The following is a 16,732-nucleotide window of genomic DNA, read 5'->3' as shown; positions in this document are numbered from 1 at the left end:
TTACTCAAAGAAAAACGGCGAATCTTAGCCTAAACTTTAACCAGACTTAATGAAATATTTGACGCAGCCGTTTGGGCGTTTGTTGCGATGAAAGAAATTGATAGGAAATATATGATAATGAGCTTGATTACTTCGCATAACGTATAGCATATTTAAATGTATTGCTCAAAATCTAAATGGGCGATTGAAAGGAATGAGAAGCAATACTGCTGTGGGGATAAAAATCAAGAGGCTCCGTTACGTGAACTCTACCCTAAAATGTTGCCGTGTTAACTGAATATGGTTGGCCATCCGGGTTGGCACTTTGGATGGAATAAATTCCGGTTTAATGCCATTTTAACGGCCCCGTACATGTAATTAGGAGCAATCAAACGGAAAGAACTACGAAGGAGACGTTAATTACAGGTTCTGAATAAGTAAGAAAGGTGTTTACTAGGAAGGAGATGACCATAGCCTCTGAAATATGTTAAAGTATTGCAACAAAGTATTAACTGCTTATTATGATGCGCCCGTATGACTCAGGAAGTCAGCCGAGCACACATCAACGTCCCTGCTAATTGGTGAGGTTTGAACGCTGTTACTGTTAGCAGGCTACCGGGTACTGCATTACACACCTCATTAGTCCATCCAGTTCATTTCAGTTTTCCTTTGCCGATAAATAGCTAAGAAAAAGCGATATGTAATATTTATCTGTTTTTACTTTTCCAAAAGTCCCTCAGATGATTCATTATCATAAAAAAATGATGCATCCGTATTTCCAAAATGTGTATGCAGTTGGCATATTCTAGAATTCAGTCGTTTGAGAGAATAAAGAATATATAGTATTTTATGAGTGAGTGCGTACGGTAAAAAAAGTCAAAGGAGTTCAATGGAGTATGTTTATGAAGTATAAGTGACCAGATGGTAAATTTGAATCGGATCAAAGTACCTTCATGTTACATAATTTCCCTGTAACTGTAGACACTTTGTTCTCAATAAACTATTTGAGTGTAAAATTATCTACATTTTTGTGAAAAGTGTGTCTTTTAACATATTTACTGCTGAATTAAATCCTCAAATGGATGGAGTTGATTATTTTTACGCAAAAAACTAATTATTTGTAAACGTTTAATTTTATGTTTCCACTACGATTAATAATTTCTTTGTATAATTATTCAGCTATGTTGTAAGACTAAACGTTCTTTCTTCTGAGAATATCTTTAGGAGATGAAAACATAATCACTTGACAATTAATTAATTACTGTTATTTATACAATGGAAGATATATTCTTCGTCTATATGAATTTTACTGAGTAGAGTAGCCGTTTATGTAGCATATATTTATGGAAAAAGCTGTTAAAATCTAGTGGTTTCAATCTGATGCTTTAGTTCCAGGTTTCATGCACGTAGGTATTCATCTTGATAAATCGATTTCATGGACAATGTTCGACAAAAGTGTCAACTTCAAAGTCACTTATTCAGTCAGTACCGATTCCAGTATTTTTTAAACCTTTTTATTTCTCCTTAAGTGTCATCCCCCTTCCTTTTAATTAAACCTATTTTTTATCTCTAACTTTATCACGATGTAAAAGATAATCGCACGATCGATCATCTCTCGCAGAGACTTGGCAAGTTTTTCTTTACTACAATTTAGTAGGTAGTTATGTCAATTTTTTGAGATTTTGTGACAAACTGTAGCATATTAGCATACTAGTTCTTACTGTACTATTATAGAGTCGGACCATATTTTAATATTAAATGGATACCTTAAGGTTGTCATTGCGTCGTACGTGGGACTTGATTAATAACTATCTCATTTTCTGGCAAGTGAAAATTAAACTTCTTATTTCCCTTGAACGTTTCAATGCATTTCTCTCTTTGTAGCATTTCTGTATTGAAATATGTATTTTTGCTATAGCACCGTACCCTAAAATTGCATAAGCGTCATTGAGCGAGAGAGAGAGAGAACTGAACAATTACTCATATTTTTTTCAACCTCATTGTCCGCCACTGGTTTCCTCGACCTCAGATATGACGGCTATAGTCACCTTGGCCGTATTTTGGATGGGGAAGGGGAAAGGAAAAAAATAGTTGTCAGAAGTGAATCATTTAATATGGTCGTCAAATCCAAATGCGCGGCGCGCCCCGTAAGTCATGAATACGGAAATGGTTGTTGCGCCGGGGTTATGAAGGTGACTTTTGACCTGCCCTTTTAATCATCTACATCAGCAATTATTCTAGCATGAGTGGTGGCTTTTCGTGCATAATATTAGCCGATACCAGAATATGATTGTGTGGGAAGAAAATTTATCAGCAGGATCTATTTCGCACCCCTGAAAACTGAAGCCATCACCTTTTCGCCTCATTGCCTTTGCTTTCTTTGGTGGTGGTGAATCGACATTTTTCCACTGTTTGACTGTGGTTTTGTTTCGAGGGTATAGTAGTGGACCCAAGTTTCATCTGTGATCACAAATCAGCACAGAAAATCTTGCTTGTTTTTCTCGAATCGGGTCAATCATTGTTCGGACATTTCCATTCTGATGCGTTGGTAATCATGCGTTAATAGTCGCGGCACCCATCAAGCAAATAATTCTCTCATATCCAATTACGCTGTTAAAATGTAATATGCTCGTTTCTCGCACTTTCAGCCGGCGATTTCTTATTACCATTTGTTTGTTATTTTGTAATAATTTCCGGAGTAGTGGCACATTTCGGCCGACCACTCTGCGGATCATCATCTAAGCAGTCCCAACCAAACTTTAACTCGTTTGTCCACTTAAAAACAGTTGCATATAAAGGAGCAGAGTCCCATGGAGTGTACTGATAGTCGGCATGAATTTTCTTTGCTTTCATACCTTTCTTTACGAAGTATTTAATCACAGCTCGAATCTCAATTTTTTCCATCTTCACAAATCACTAGACGGCAACAACAACACAGAGGAGTTCGCACCACAGATCCCTTCCCAGAGCACTGCCTCCTCACGTGTTTACTCATAAATGGTTACCTATTACTGCGTGGGAAATTCTTTGCGCTAGTACTGACATCTGATGGTGATTTCAAGAGCCTTGCAAACTATATATATAAACAAATAAATAAAAGTATTGGTATGTGTGTGTGGTTGTGTATACATATAAATTCTAATAGCAATGAAGCATACATTTACAATGAGAACTTTTCATAATAGATTAAAAAAAGAACTCGTATTTTACCTTTTTATTATAGATACTGTGGATTCTGATTACAGTTCCAGTCTTCAGCAAGGGCGGGGATAGTTTTGGAGTTTCTGTAAGATAAGAAAGACATTCCATAAGTCAATTAACTCAGGGTGTGAATGATCATATACTCTCTTTGAGTGTAAGTATCTCAGAAGCCAATGACACTTCACACTTCACTTACATATCTAATAAATTTCCTCCAAAATGAGATATTGGAAGATGAATTATTTGAGCACGTTATCTTTAGCATATTCTTCTATGTTCAGTGTAAACAATGAAAAGAAAAAGACTGGAGATATGCTGCGAATGTTTATTCACTCGGAGGATATTTTGCAGAGTAATTATTTACACTAGGAAACACTTTTCTGAAAGGATATATGTTAAATGCCGAAGTTTATATTTTTTCATTTCTAAATATCTAATCGATTTTACAAACATTTAGTACCGTAATTTAAGTAGTAGACACTTGCGATGACATGAATTAAAATACGTCATAACTCTATCAGGAGTGAAACATTTAGTTAGCAAAAGGCAATTTCCTGCGGAATGGTAGATTCTAGAATTTATTTCTACACCGTACCATCATCAACTAGTACACAAGTTCAACCTAGGGAATAGCGTTGTAATGTAACGTTTCAACTTGACGGAACGTCATACTTTTTTGAAATCCAGTGTCGTAGCTTTTTGAAATAAACTCAGGTAAAAACTGAATACTTATTTTTAAAATTTATAGTGAATCAATTTTTATTAGATAAATGTGCACGGATTATATTTCTAAAAAGAATAAACGATATATCCGTTTAAGTTTTGTAAACCAAACTCGGGAAATTTAAGCACCACAATCATAGTTTACACATCTCTAAAAAACATGCAAAATTATTACTCTGTTTAATTACTTAAATACGTATTTTGTAATTAAGTACTAACACTGAATGAACACTTCATCTTTCACTCGCTTATTTGTAAATAACGACGAGAGAAAAGATTCAGCGCTTTATTCCAACTTATTTGGTAATAATTCTTGAAACGTTTGATGTAATTCTCCGGTTAGAAGTAATGCATTTTTCACTAGTTTCATGAGCGGCCTTAGGCATTTAGTGGTTTATCTTGACGTTTCCTAGAATGTAATATATTTTAGAATGTGGCCACATGGAAAAAAAATTGTGAAGAGAAATAACGGGCAGGCGGTGTGCATGATGTATTTGCTAACTATTGAATAGTCAACTATGAAAGAAAAGGTGAAAAATCAATGACCTCAACCCATAATGAATGGGAAAACGAATACGTCCCCTTTCTCACGTTTTCAGAGAACAGAACAGGAAAGGCACAATTATTTGGAAGAGACATAATTAATGGATGCCTTAATTTCGAAATCTTAGGAAGGAAGAAATGCTCCATGAAGAATTTCAACATTGACTAATTTATCATGAAGAAACTAGCTCATTTTCAAAGTTTCAAATATTGACCTTATTCATGTTAATATGATGGGATGGAGAAGGTTGGTTTTAGTGATTGAAGCGAAATGTGATATCTGCAGGAAGTTGACTGTAAAACTTATTTTCTGGGAATTGAAATTAAAACTGAATGGAGGGAGAGGATAATAGGTTTGATAAGATTGGGCATAGTTAAGAAATATATAATAGTTTGCTATCTTGCTAAATAGAAGATTAAAATATCATGAAAAATATTCCTATGAACTAACTTTGAAGGCTTTATTCTCGGTAGTAATAATCCTATGGTTTTCGGCTCAACTTGATAGAACTTCATGGTTAAAAGTGAACAATAATAACTTTGTAAATTATACTGATTTTTATTTAAAAAATGAGCACTTTCGTCAAATAGTCAATATTATCAGGTGATCAGACCTGAAGGTGTAGACTACTCGACGAAACCGATCATTTTTAAAATAAAAATCAGAGGAACGTACAAAGTTATTATTATTATTCACTTTTCGATAGTAGCATTTCACTTTTGGCTTGTAGATTAATTATACGATATCTTGCTTATGTATAATATATACAAATAAACATTTTCCCTTAAAATATTCCTTTTCCAAATATGGTTAAACTTGAATATATTGTTATATATTTTTTCCACTCATAGTCATTATTTTTCCGATAAATATATATATTTCATAGTGTTTACCATGATTACGAGATTTTTTTGGCCATTGTAGTGACTATTTTTGAGACTAATAACAGTAGGCATTGATTTTCAACAGGAGCAGAACCGAATCATGGGTTTAATCTATTTAATTCTGAATCTTATAAACATTTTGATATCTTTATCAATCTACCAAATATCAACCACCGGAAATGACCCTTAATATCTTAACGTACCCATTCTTGGTTCTATGATGACTCTTTGTGGAAAATGTGTACATTTTAATTATCAGTTCGCTTATAAATTCAACTAGTATTTTTATTGTAAACGGCGTTTGAGAATAAACACAGATATTTCGTTTTTGCATGCGAGTCGGAACTTGTGAGGATCTAATTAATCCAAAATCTGTAGGCAAATATTGGAAGCGATATTTAACTGTTGGTAAAAATTGGAAAAAGGGAACAATTCAATGTTATCCACCCAAGTAGATGATTGATATCGTTGAGAGTACGGTGATGGTATTTCATATTAATAATTCTAATTCCTCTCTATCCAAATGTAATCGGATTCAAACTTATGAAAAAAAAACTATTTTTTTATGTTCAAATTTTATAATTCTCTATCACTTCCCTGCAAACCCATGTTTTTCGCTCTCAGTTTTGAATATCTTAGTCTTACAAGTGATGTTGTAACAATAAATAGACAATTTTTTGACAGGCATGTAACACCGTCATGTGCAGCCCTAATTTCCAAGTTATAGCTCTACTAAGCACCTCGTCATGAGGCAAAATTTCAAAATAAGTGCTTTAACGTGTGTCTAATCGTTGAAAATTAAGGAAATTTTTCATACCTTTTTCAAGGACACTTTCTTTTGTATTAAAATTCCGTGTTGGGCAGTCTACGGAGTTTACTTCCAAACCATAAACAAGGTCTCTAATTAAGTTTTTCCCACGAGAGAGAGAACTATAATTCCTGTGCGCACATATTTTCACCCTTTAAAGTGCTGCCCCACGAAATAATCGGTCGTATATCATTTGTCGATAACTTGGCGTAATAATATCTTTTAATCATACCGCCCTTCATTATCGTAGGATTAAAACGACCGATGATCAACGCGCACAGAAAAACTGCCTTAATGGTTTGAATAATAAAACTACAGAAACGGGTGACAGGGTGCTTAACAGAATTAGAGACAGTGAGCTGGTAATCTAATCACAAGTGAGATCCCTCGTACAACGTAGGCGCGCGCACGTTTATATGGGTCCAATGACTATCGTGGAGAATGCGACTACCTACATTGGTTTGTGTACTTAAGCGCTCTTGCTCGCTCCCGTTTATTTCAAAGCCGTAACTGTCTCTTCTCCTGCAAGGTTGAGGATTCTTAAAGAGCCACCCCACCTCCCTTTTCTTCATCATCACCATCATCTTCATGGGCACCCTCATTCCTTCTCTCTCGCAAGACCTTTATTTATCACAACCGCCTTGGTCCTAAGGTTGCAAGTGCTTTGGCATGGAAGTCATTACTTGTCTCCGATAGGAGGCCAGGGAGCAGCTGGGAGGCATCGGAGGGCGTTGGTGGGCAGCTGATGCTTCGCACCCCCAGGACTGGTTTTCTACGAGATCGTTCCACTCCCGCTCTTTCCCCTTTTCTCAGCAAGGATGACGCAGTATTCAACGCCCTTTGGATCCCAATATCTCTATCTAAATCCCGTTCTTGCCTTTGCCCTTCGTGTGATATATTTAACATTCCCACTTTTTCAACCGTATCTCTTCTCGGTAGCCTTCTATGCATTTCCCCTCGCGCGAAACCCCTCGATTTATTTTCCTCATCCCTGGTCTCGCTTATTTCAAACTGCAGTTGTATGTGAATATGCATATCACGACGTACGTCAATTTATTTTGCTCTGCGTTCCTTTAATCGCATATATTGTATTAATCTCTGAATGCTCGTAAATACTTCAGAATGCAATCAATGCCCCGTGTTTGTTAAAACCTTTGCCTATCATTCGGTTTATCATTTGATCAAGGAGTTTTAAAACAACTAGGAGACTTCATTATCTACTTTATGAAAAAGTCATATTTTATATGTTTGAGTTGGGAAGGGATAATTCAGCATTTTTCATCATTTTTACTCATCATTGAAAGGGTAAAGTAAATGAAGGAAAATAATTTGTAGGTGCACCGATTATAATTCTGTAATTGTGGGTTGCAGTAAGAGAATTATAATGCTAGGTATTCTAACTGTTAGCCGATTTGATGCACAAATTATTTCAAAAGAGATTTATCGTCTGGCATAAAGCATTTTTCAATAAGGAGGAAAACTTATGGACACACCCACGATCAAATAACTACCGCGGGTGATATCAATTTTCTTTTGCTGTCATTGAATTCTTGTCAATAATTGAACCGAAAAGAGTGTATTTTTTAACCGAAAACAGTTTACTTTTGCCGACTTGTTTATCGTTGCTTAGTTGCATATACCCCCAATATTCCTGTGATTTGATGTTCACGTGAGCTGGGATAAAGTTACCCCTTCTTCGGGTAAAATGTGTCTCTTTTAAAAGAAAAATGTAATGGTCAAAGCATTTGCATTAATACATTAATAACATAATATCTTGCAAATGCGTCTCCGAATGGATTATGTTCCGCATTGCGTTAATACTTAGACCGGCGAAGGACCTACACCTCAATATTTGGCCATGAAAAAGAAATAAAATCGTAAAAATATATCGAGTAGTAAAATGAATTGTGACTGCTGCATGCCATTATGCTTATTCCTATTATCCCTGCCAATTTTTATGCCTGAGAATAAGAATACCAGCCTCATTACTCCTACGTACGAGAATTTTAAGCGAAAACAGATATTTTTACTCTTAAAATTTTACAAATGTTTCTTTTTACTTAGCAGGAATTACCGCATTAAGTCTGCTCTCCCTCCCATGAGGTTCCGAAGAGCTCTCTTACTCTATAATTACGTGGTGGTTAGATCTTCAAATTTATCACCAGCTGGAAAATAAGCACCTTCATCTAAGGCACCGTGGGTTCTCCTCCAGAGCATGGACAATAAGAAAGACGACTGTACGGAAACATGAAAGTTTTGCACTTAAATCCCCACATTTTCTTTCAATCCATTTTCAAATAATTTGATATTTTATTCGTAAAATTTCAATCATATTAGCTTTCAAATGATAGTCAATTCCGAATTTGATTAGTCAATTCCGCACACTTCTGGGTATACGTAATTGAGGATAGCAAGTACACCTAACCGAGCAGCCGGACTTTAAGGAAACTTTTTAATGTTCTCAACTTTAAATAGAGTGAAACATTCATTGAAAACAATACCTCTGGTCAGTCAATAGTCATTAAATGTGAACAGGCAAAAATATGAGTATTATATAATTGTTTTTATTATAACTCTGTTTATACAGGTACATCCACATCTATATCCAGTTGTAGTTATGAAATAATAATTAAACACTCACCGACCCTTACGCCATCACTTCATTGGAAATGTAAAATATCAATTTCAAACTTTAAAAAATTATGGTTTTACTTCCTTTGAATATGATGCAGTTGTGAGAATTTGATATATTCATTCGTACCCATTCCGCATTTAATTTCCATGCATGATTTTCGAGATTTTTTCCGATTTCAATTTAGTCTGCATACAGGTATATCCTCGTGTTCAGTCACTGACTATGCAAAAGATTAGTAAAAAGTTAATCTCAGCTTTACGTACTTTTCTTCCGCAGCGTTCAAATTTCATAGCCAATAGAAGTAATTTTTTAGAGGAAGAGGATGCTGACATTAATATTTTCTTAACAAGTTACTGCAATTTGATTACATCGTCCTAGAGAGTTCTAGTTTTAAAATAAAACTAATGAAATCTGTAACTATCTCATTTTGGATTGTTTTTATGTAAATTCACGACGTGATTCTCCCTTCTATTACCATGGGAAAAATTCTTCATAATTAAGGACAACGTAGCTCAGAATTTCAATCGCCTTTAAGCGTGATTGGAGCCTATCCCTTCAAGGCAATTCGAGCTCTTTCCTTGAATAATCGTGACGAGTCGCCGCCCTTCATTTATCAATACCCCACCTCATCAGTTGTGTATAATGATTTGGTCGCTGATTACCTTCGCTTGTTTTAACCCTGAACCACCGTAGGCAAGAGTTTCTGTTTATATTATGTATTTGTACCAACAAAACTGTATGCGATTTGTTTTCGTGCATATGATTTTTAGTATTATGGAGGAGATCGTAATGATTGAAAGGCGGTTTATACTTCACGAAAGCGTTCATTTAATTTCACGAAAGCGTTCATTCAATTTCTTCGGTACCCCAAGCTTTAACCATTTTTTTTCTTAGTATTTCTCTTTCCATCTAAACTATAGTTATGTCTCATCCTTTCCCGTCACGGAGGACGTTACCTCGAGGATTAATTCGGACGGGCATTTCATTTCTCGTTTCGGACCCAAAAATGTTTTATAGGCGAAGTTTATTAAATCTGAGAATTTTCAAGTCTGAACTTATAATATAACTTGTGAAAAAATTCGAATAAAATTTTCCGTTAACGTGCTAAAAGAAAACGGTTTCTTCTTCATATGCGACTATTTTCAAAATGAAAATCTTAACTTATTCATGTTTGCTTCTCTCTCTCGGGGAAATGAAATGTCACTCCGTGCTCTCCGTAGTCCTCCCTCCCCCTCGCCGCCACAACAACATCATCGACGCAAATAACAATCCCTCTCACACCGCAGCGGCGACAACTCTCGTCGTCTTCACTGGGACCCCTTCTGTCCACACCGTCATCAGTCTCTCTCTACTCGAGACCGTGTTTCGCATACTTTCTCGGCGCTCGTGATCGACTAGTCATAAGCTTCTTCGACCACAACGCTGTCCAGACTGGAATATCTTCGACGAGCCTTTCTAAATTTGAATCACGCTCTGAGGACCCGAGTGATGGATATCTATTGCAATGCATATTAAGAGTAAATATGGTATGCTTGAGCAGTACTCCAAGTCTTGCGTGTTCATTTCGTGTATTTTTTTATTTGTTTTCCAACTATAATCTTTTGCGTGCTAGTCAGTGACTGTAATACTCCTTCTCCAGATTAGTATACGTACCAGTCGTGTTATCTCATTTTTTTTGTGTGAAAATCCCTTATCGGATAAGGATATTACTTTTTTTGCGGAATTGTCCATTCGTTTGTGGAATTCATATAACATACTTTCATGAAGAAAAGTGGCCATGATTTTGAAGGATACAAAGCCAAATATTTGTTAACAACCATTTATTTGTTATTAAAGAATTTAGAAATGTCTGTCTAAAAGCTATCAGTATTTAGACATCATCTTCTTCTGTGGCTGGATTTTGGCCTCCCCTATTGTGCCTATATCTACTTTTAGTTGTCTCGCACCACCACCATCCAGTTTTTAATATTCGTCACGTACAGGTCATCCAGCAAATATCCACCTTTACTTCGGCCCTTTATGAGCTTCATTAGTGTGTACCTCCATACATTGTCCTCGGTGCTCTTTAGGTGTAAATTCTCCCCAAATGACCCAGCCATTTCAATTGCTGTGACATGATGACATATGAAATATATTATCAGCTTGTCCGTTTGAAAATGTCATCATTTATTCTCACTAGCCAATTTTAACCTTCTCTCTTTGACTCGAACGTTTTTTTTTATATTACTTCAATAAAAACTATAAATGCCTTTTCGTAGTCCACCCCTTTTTCCCGAATGTGCAAACAGGTCCGATAATTTGATTTATAATTTTAATATGTAGTTTCTCTCCTTAATGTCTTAGATCAAAGTAAGGATTAAGAATTATTTTGTACATGCATTTATGACTATCGCAATGATATAATTATTTTGTTTTGCACCGGTTCCCCACTAGATTAGCTGAATGATAGATAAGTCTCTTCGCTGATCAAGCCTCACACTAAATCTCCATTAAAAGATTTAGTATTTCAGTCATCAAAAGTGTAGCAAAAGATATTTAAAAAATTAGTAAAAACAGCTGGGTGAAAACCGAACTAAAAATGATAAAAACGGTATTTTTTGCAGCATTTTTATAGTATACCTGTTCGTGTGCAGGTATGTATGGTTCATCTGTTTAGCTGCAACGATGGAATAAAAAAATTGCGCCTATAATGAACGCTGAGAATATTGCAATAATTTTTGGGGTGTCGTGTTAAAAGACCAACCACCTAATCACATCAAAATCTTAAATATACTTGTGGATCCCAAGTTTGAACTAAGTTCTTAGATAGAGAGGATTTAAGATGACGTTTTCCTGCCTGCTTTATTTGCGTTCTTATTTGCACTGTAATATCGTGCTAACAGGATCATTTCACGTTTGATCTTTTTGGTTGTGTCCCCTTGAATCAAGGTTGCTAGAATCTAAGGCGATTGGCTGAGAGAACTCCCTTTCCATCTCCATCCAATGATGGGAAAGTGACCTTGAAAATCCGCGGTTCTCCCCGCCAAGGAACGCCCTTACTGCCTCGGAAGCTTTTACGATGCTATCGGCTACACATAAGTATATACTGTTCGCTGGTGACTTTTTAAATCAAGAAAGGGAAACAATTTCGTAATTAGTTCCATTGTTATTTTTCGCATATGAATACGCTGTGATCAGAGTTTTCATAACAATTTAATTTTATGTTTATATGAATGAGATAAGAGCAATAAATTTTATCGCACATTTTTTTTAACGGACTAAAGTGGTATTTCTATGGCCCTACCCTTTCGAGATCCGCTGTTAAATCACTTGATTGGATAGAACACAACGGCACCAATGCAAATACGCTACGACTATTGGTGATGAAAACTCACGTGGTTACGAACGTGCAGTCCCAGGATTTGCTTGGTCTCTCGGGACATGTTGTTACGATGACCGCAGCTACCTAGGTCTGCCTTTGGTCATTCGATTGCGCCCCTCCACTTCGCCAGTTCCTGCCCGATAAGGGACCCGTGGATTTTATCGCTTCTTCGTCCGACCTTTCGCAGACTCTGTCTCTCGAGGGATACAGAGAGACCACCTTCCTATTTCTTCCTCTTCGACCCCGTCCCCGTCCCTCTCCGTCTCTCCTTCCTTCGTCATGAATGTTGTGCCCAGAAGAGTCTTACTCACACCCGCGCATAAGCGGATCGGGTGGAAAAAGAATGGGAGGGAGAGAGAAATGGTGACTGGGAGGAAAAGGTGGCCGTCACTCTCCGCCCGCTACGTTGTAACAGGAGATTGCATCGGCAGGTGTCACGCGTGGGAGGTGTTGCTGATACGAAACGATGTGAGGATGAATGCTCTTCTTTGTGTGCAGCGTGGAGGGAGGCAACCTGCAGCTGTCTATGACTATGCAATGATGGCTTGTGGAACTCGAGTGCCATCCACGAAGCAATGAATAATGGAAAACAGTCTTGCTGACTATTCGTGACGCCATCTAAACGAGCGTTTGCCATTTACAACCCATTCACATTTGTATTTTCAAAAGAATATTAGGCGAGAATTTGTATTTTCAATATTGTCAAGTTGTGGTAAATCATGAGACTTCCTCATTGATGAGCTTACTATCAAAGGAATGCCATTCGTTTCGAGTAACGATTTGATGTTGAAACAAAAATGTCTAAAAATTTAAATTAAAATGCAGCCGAGGGTGCAAAGAAGAGAGAATATGTGCAATGGAAGACAAATCATATGCCTAATCTTTGCGGAAACATTTGATGATAATGTCAAGTAAAAGTAATCCTTTTATGTTATGAATTTTTTATGTATTCTTCCAACACAGCAACAACTATTTTCTTTCTCATGCGGGAAATTGAAGATAACTGCCACACTAAAAGATTTATGTAGTTTTTCCATCTTAGTGTTTTGATTAAAATATACTGTTAAAAGAGATTGAAAAACAAAATAAAGTTGGGAAAATTTTAGAACGATACATTTTCAACAGCCCTTAGTTTATTGCTTCCACGTACCTGAAGGGATATCTGACGTTGTGCGGCATAAACATTTTTTCATAATTTTATTGCCGAGTTAAGATGTTTTTGACTCCATATATGCTTACTGATATGTACGCAAAGTGTTTCATCATAGTTGTTTGGGAAGGAAGGTATTTCAACAGTCGAGTTGTTTGCTCCTTTATTTTCCACGACAGGCCTTACCCGCCCTTAATAGGTGTCATGATGGGAAAATTACTGGGCGTATTGCCACTTGGCATGACCTTTTTAGTGTACCCCCATTCGTGTCAAAGTGATATGGCTAATGAGGAAGAGTACAGTGGGGAAAAACGCATTGAAAATATTGCATCCTAAGGATTTAGCCCAATCATAAGTTTCAGAATCACCTACTTATCACTGCCATTACTTCCAGCAATGGGAAGAATTTATTTGTATGGTTATAGCAGCTGTTAATGTCTCAAACTTAGGTTTTTCTTTCGAGAAAGAAATTGCCTGTTGAATATTGAATCCTTTCTTTCATCAATAAATTTTTGACTGGTGAAATGAAAGTTTATGTCCTTATAGACATTATCTGTTGCTCTGAAACTCAACTATGGATATAATTGCTAGTTCATTAAGAGTTATCTTTGTTTCTAATCACGACTATATATTTTTTAAATCAGTTGCAATTAAATTGGAAAAGTGTATGGATGTTAAGTGTAAATTAATTGTACCCTTTTTTCTTTGTATTTATAAAGATTTCATAACGCATGCTTATATTTCAACGTCAATAACATCGTTACAGATTTTCTGCATATTTTCCATTAGTTCCCTTCTTTCTTCAATTGCCAACATTTAGAACTCCTCTTCTATTCTTCAGATATTATCCTTTATGAAATATCATCTTCAGGGCCAATGTTTCACATAATTTCTCATTTAACATATCTATAGCTTTGATCAAAATTGAGGAAGTTGAATGTCACTAAATGATTATTTCCATTTAATTTTCATCGTCATGGGCAAACATTGTTGGTCCAACTTCGCTTATTCTTGTCTCAATACTTATACGAAATAAATCATCGTAAATACCTGTATCAATATTACGAACTGTGAGAATGTGTGTGGACATAGTGTGATATAATTGTTTTTGCGTGAACTGAGTGGAATTTTTCTAATGAGGCTTCATTCCTACGTATTAATAGATAATGGGACGCATAGGAAAGTAAAACAAAGAAGACAATTAAGATAGATGTGAGCAGTCTTGAGCAAAATATTTAGTATGGTATATAAAACTCAAAAAGAGCTGGATGGTTTTTCATTGACGAGTAAAAAAAGGGATCGAGATGGTACGGTAGCTAACGTACTGGCTTCTCAACCAGAGGGCCCGGGTTCGAATTCCGGCGACGTCGATATTTGTCAGTGGCATCTCGATCCCTCCTTGAGGTATTTTGCGGAGGGCACTTTGAGTGAGTACGCCGTCCGTCGCATGGAACGGTAAGATAGGACCTCTTGGCGCCTTTCGCTAAGAGTAGACTAATGTCGACACCGGGTTTCTCTCCAATCTTCATCATTTCCTGCCCATCCCTTATGGCGTTAATTACCTTAGCTGTCGATCGCCTCCGCTATATACTACTAATATCACTACTGCGAGTAAAAAATATCGAGATTGAATAAAATTAATGAGTTAGTGAGGAAAAGTTTCATCATTGATAATTTTTTTTAATTAATGCCTTGTGCTTTATTTTTCCCCCTATGGGTATTCTTCTGTTAGATAAAACGCTTTATGCTACATTTTGTTGTACAATCTCATTTGTAATTATTTTAAAATATACTTTTCCTGGCCGTTAGCAGTAATTTCATTTTGGTGGTATTATTTAACTTTATTACAAGAACTAGAATCCTCTCTGATGGAATCAGAGCGTCATTTTCAATTCGCTGGGAAAGTATATGTCGATATACGAATTCGAGTCACTCGAGAAAATTTGGAAATCATATACCAACTGAATGGAACTCAATGGAATGCTGCACCAACTGAGTTTATTGAAACCTTTCTCGCTTTCAGTTCACGAGAATTGAAAAAACTTAATTTTTTCAATGACACTGTCCCAGTTTATAATTAAATCATGTTACAGTGTAATACTCACTTTAAAGAAGAGTACTAGGTACTTGAGTAGTATTTTCTTTTTCACCAAGGTTTGGAATCGGTAGTTATCCGTCTTTGATCATTTATGAACCTAATGTGTTTATGGTCCAACCGACAAGCCGCGGCGGTATGAAATGATATTCATTGGTCATTAACAGAAATATGAATGAAATAAATGATTCCTAGATAAAGGTACGGAATACTTTTTGGGTGTATGTATACAGACAGATTTAGATAATATTTTTTAAAGATCCTTTAACTGAATTTTTTAGATACATTTATTGAGAGAGAGAGAGACATGGAATCCATTTTTGAAACATACAGATTAGAAAAATGTAGGAATAAGTTATAATTTTAATTCGAAAATTTTATATTAAGTTATTTCTTCTATCTCCTTGCAAAGTGGTGTCGATAGTACAGGAAAGAAGTTCCCTCAGAACAGGACTGAACCAGGTAGAAGGCAGACGCGCGAGGAAATGGAATGTGGAAACATTAACCCGGACAAAAAGAAAGGAGTACCAGGAGAGAGTAGAAAAACTTATGGGTGAGCGTACACGGGTATCTTATAAGAAAAATGATGACAGAATGCTAGAATGACAAATGATAGAATCAGTGAATAGGAAAGAACAAGGAAGCAATGGATAATTGACGAGATGATTAGGAAGATAGATGAGGGGAAGAAATGGAAGAATGTAAACACAGAATACTAAGGTAGAAGTAAGTACTAGTAGATAAACATTAACTGAGTTAAGAAACTAATAGAGCGAAAGAAGCGTTATGGAGGACTTATTGTGAGGACATGGTGGGTTCATAAAGGAAGGGTGAATAGGTGCACTGCATAGAAAGGTGAACGATATATCAATAAGAAACAAGGGAAAATACGTGAACACTTAATGATACAGAAAAATTGGCAATTGAACCAGGAAAGATTCGAGAGAGATGAGAAATTCCCATTAAGGACATAAATGGCGAGTAAGTTTATAAATAGATAGATGATATGGATGCAGAAATGACGAAGATAGGCATAGCTTAGGACCAGATATTGCAAGATAGAAAAGCGATTAACGAAATTGAAGTCAAATAAGGTCTTGTAGATAGATTAAATTCCCGCGGAATTACTTAATGTTTAGGAAAACGTGCAAGTAAGAACTTTTATCTGCTAATTCGGAGGTTTTTGAAGGGATTTGACAAAACATTGAGTGACATGAGTGTTGATTGTCATCTCGACAAAGAGAAAAGCAGACTTATGTCAGGACTATAGAACATAAGTGTGATTTTGCTCGTATCTAAAGTGGGACTCTGGATAAGGAAGGGGATGGAAAGGAGAACGAATGATTTACATG

The 16,732-nt window shown here is 36.2% G+C and overlaps 2 protein-coding genes across 2 annotated transcripts in view; one reads left to right on the top strand and one right to left on the bottom strand.

Annotated features, from left to right (window-relative positions):
• The window catches only part of LOC139687569 (arylalkylamine N-acetyltransferase 1-like), a 177,484-nt gene that overhangs the window by 59,854 nt on the left and 100,898 nt on the right, over positions 1–16,732 (bottom strand). Inside the window, exon 3 of the mRNA XM_071584781.1 lies at positions 3,190–3,263. The gene's annotated coding sequence lies outside the window, so the exon portion shown is untranslated. The remainder of the gene's footprint in view (positions 1–3,189; positions 3,264–16,732) is intronic.
• Positions 1–16,732, top strand: part of LOC139687570 (dnaJ homolog subfamily C member 4-like) — a 105,053-nt gene that overhangs the window by 76,566 nt on the left and 11,755 nt on the right. The gene's annotated exons all lie outside the window — the stretch shown is intronic.

Source organism: Hetaerina americana, unplaced genomic scaffold (genome assembly GCF_022747635.1).
Source record: "Hetaerina americana unplaced genomic scaffold, ioHetAmer1.1.p SCAF_2, whole genome shotgun sequence".
Classification (NCBI taxonomy): domain Eukaryota; kingdom Metazoa; phylum Arthropoda; class Insecta; order Odonata; family Calopterygidae; genus Hetaerina; species Hetaerina americana.
Note: the sequence above shows the minus strand (reverse complement) of the source record. Positions and strands in the feature narration are given on the sequence as shown.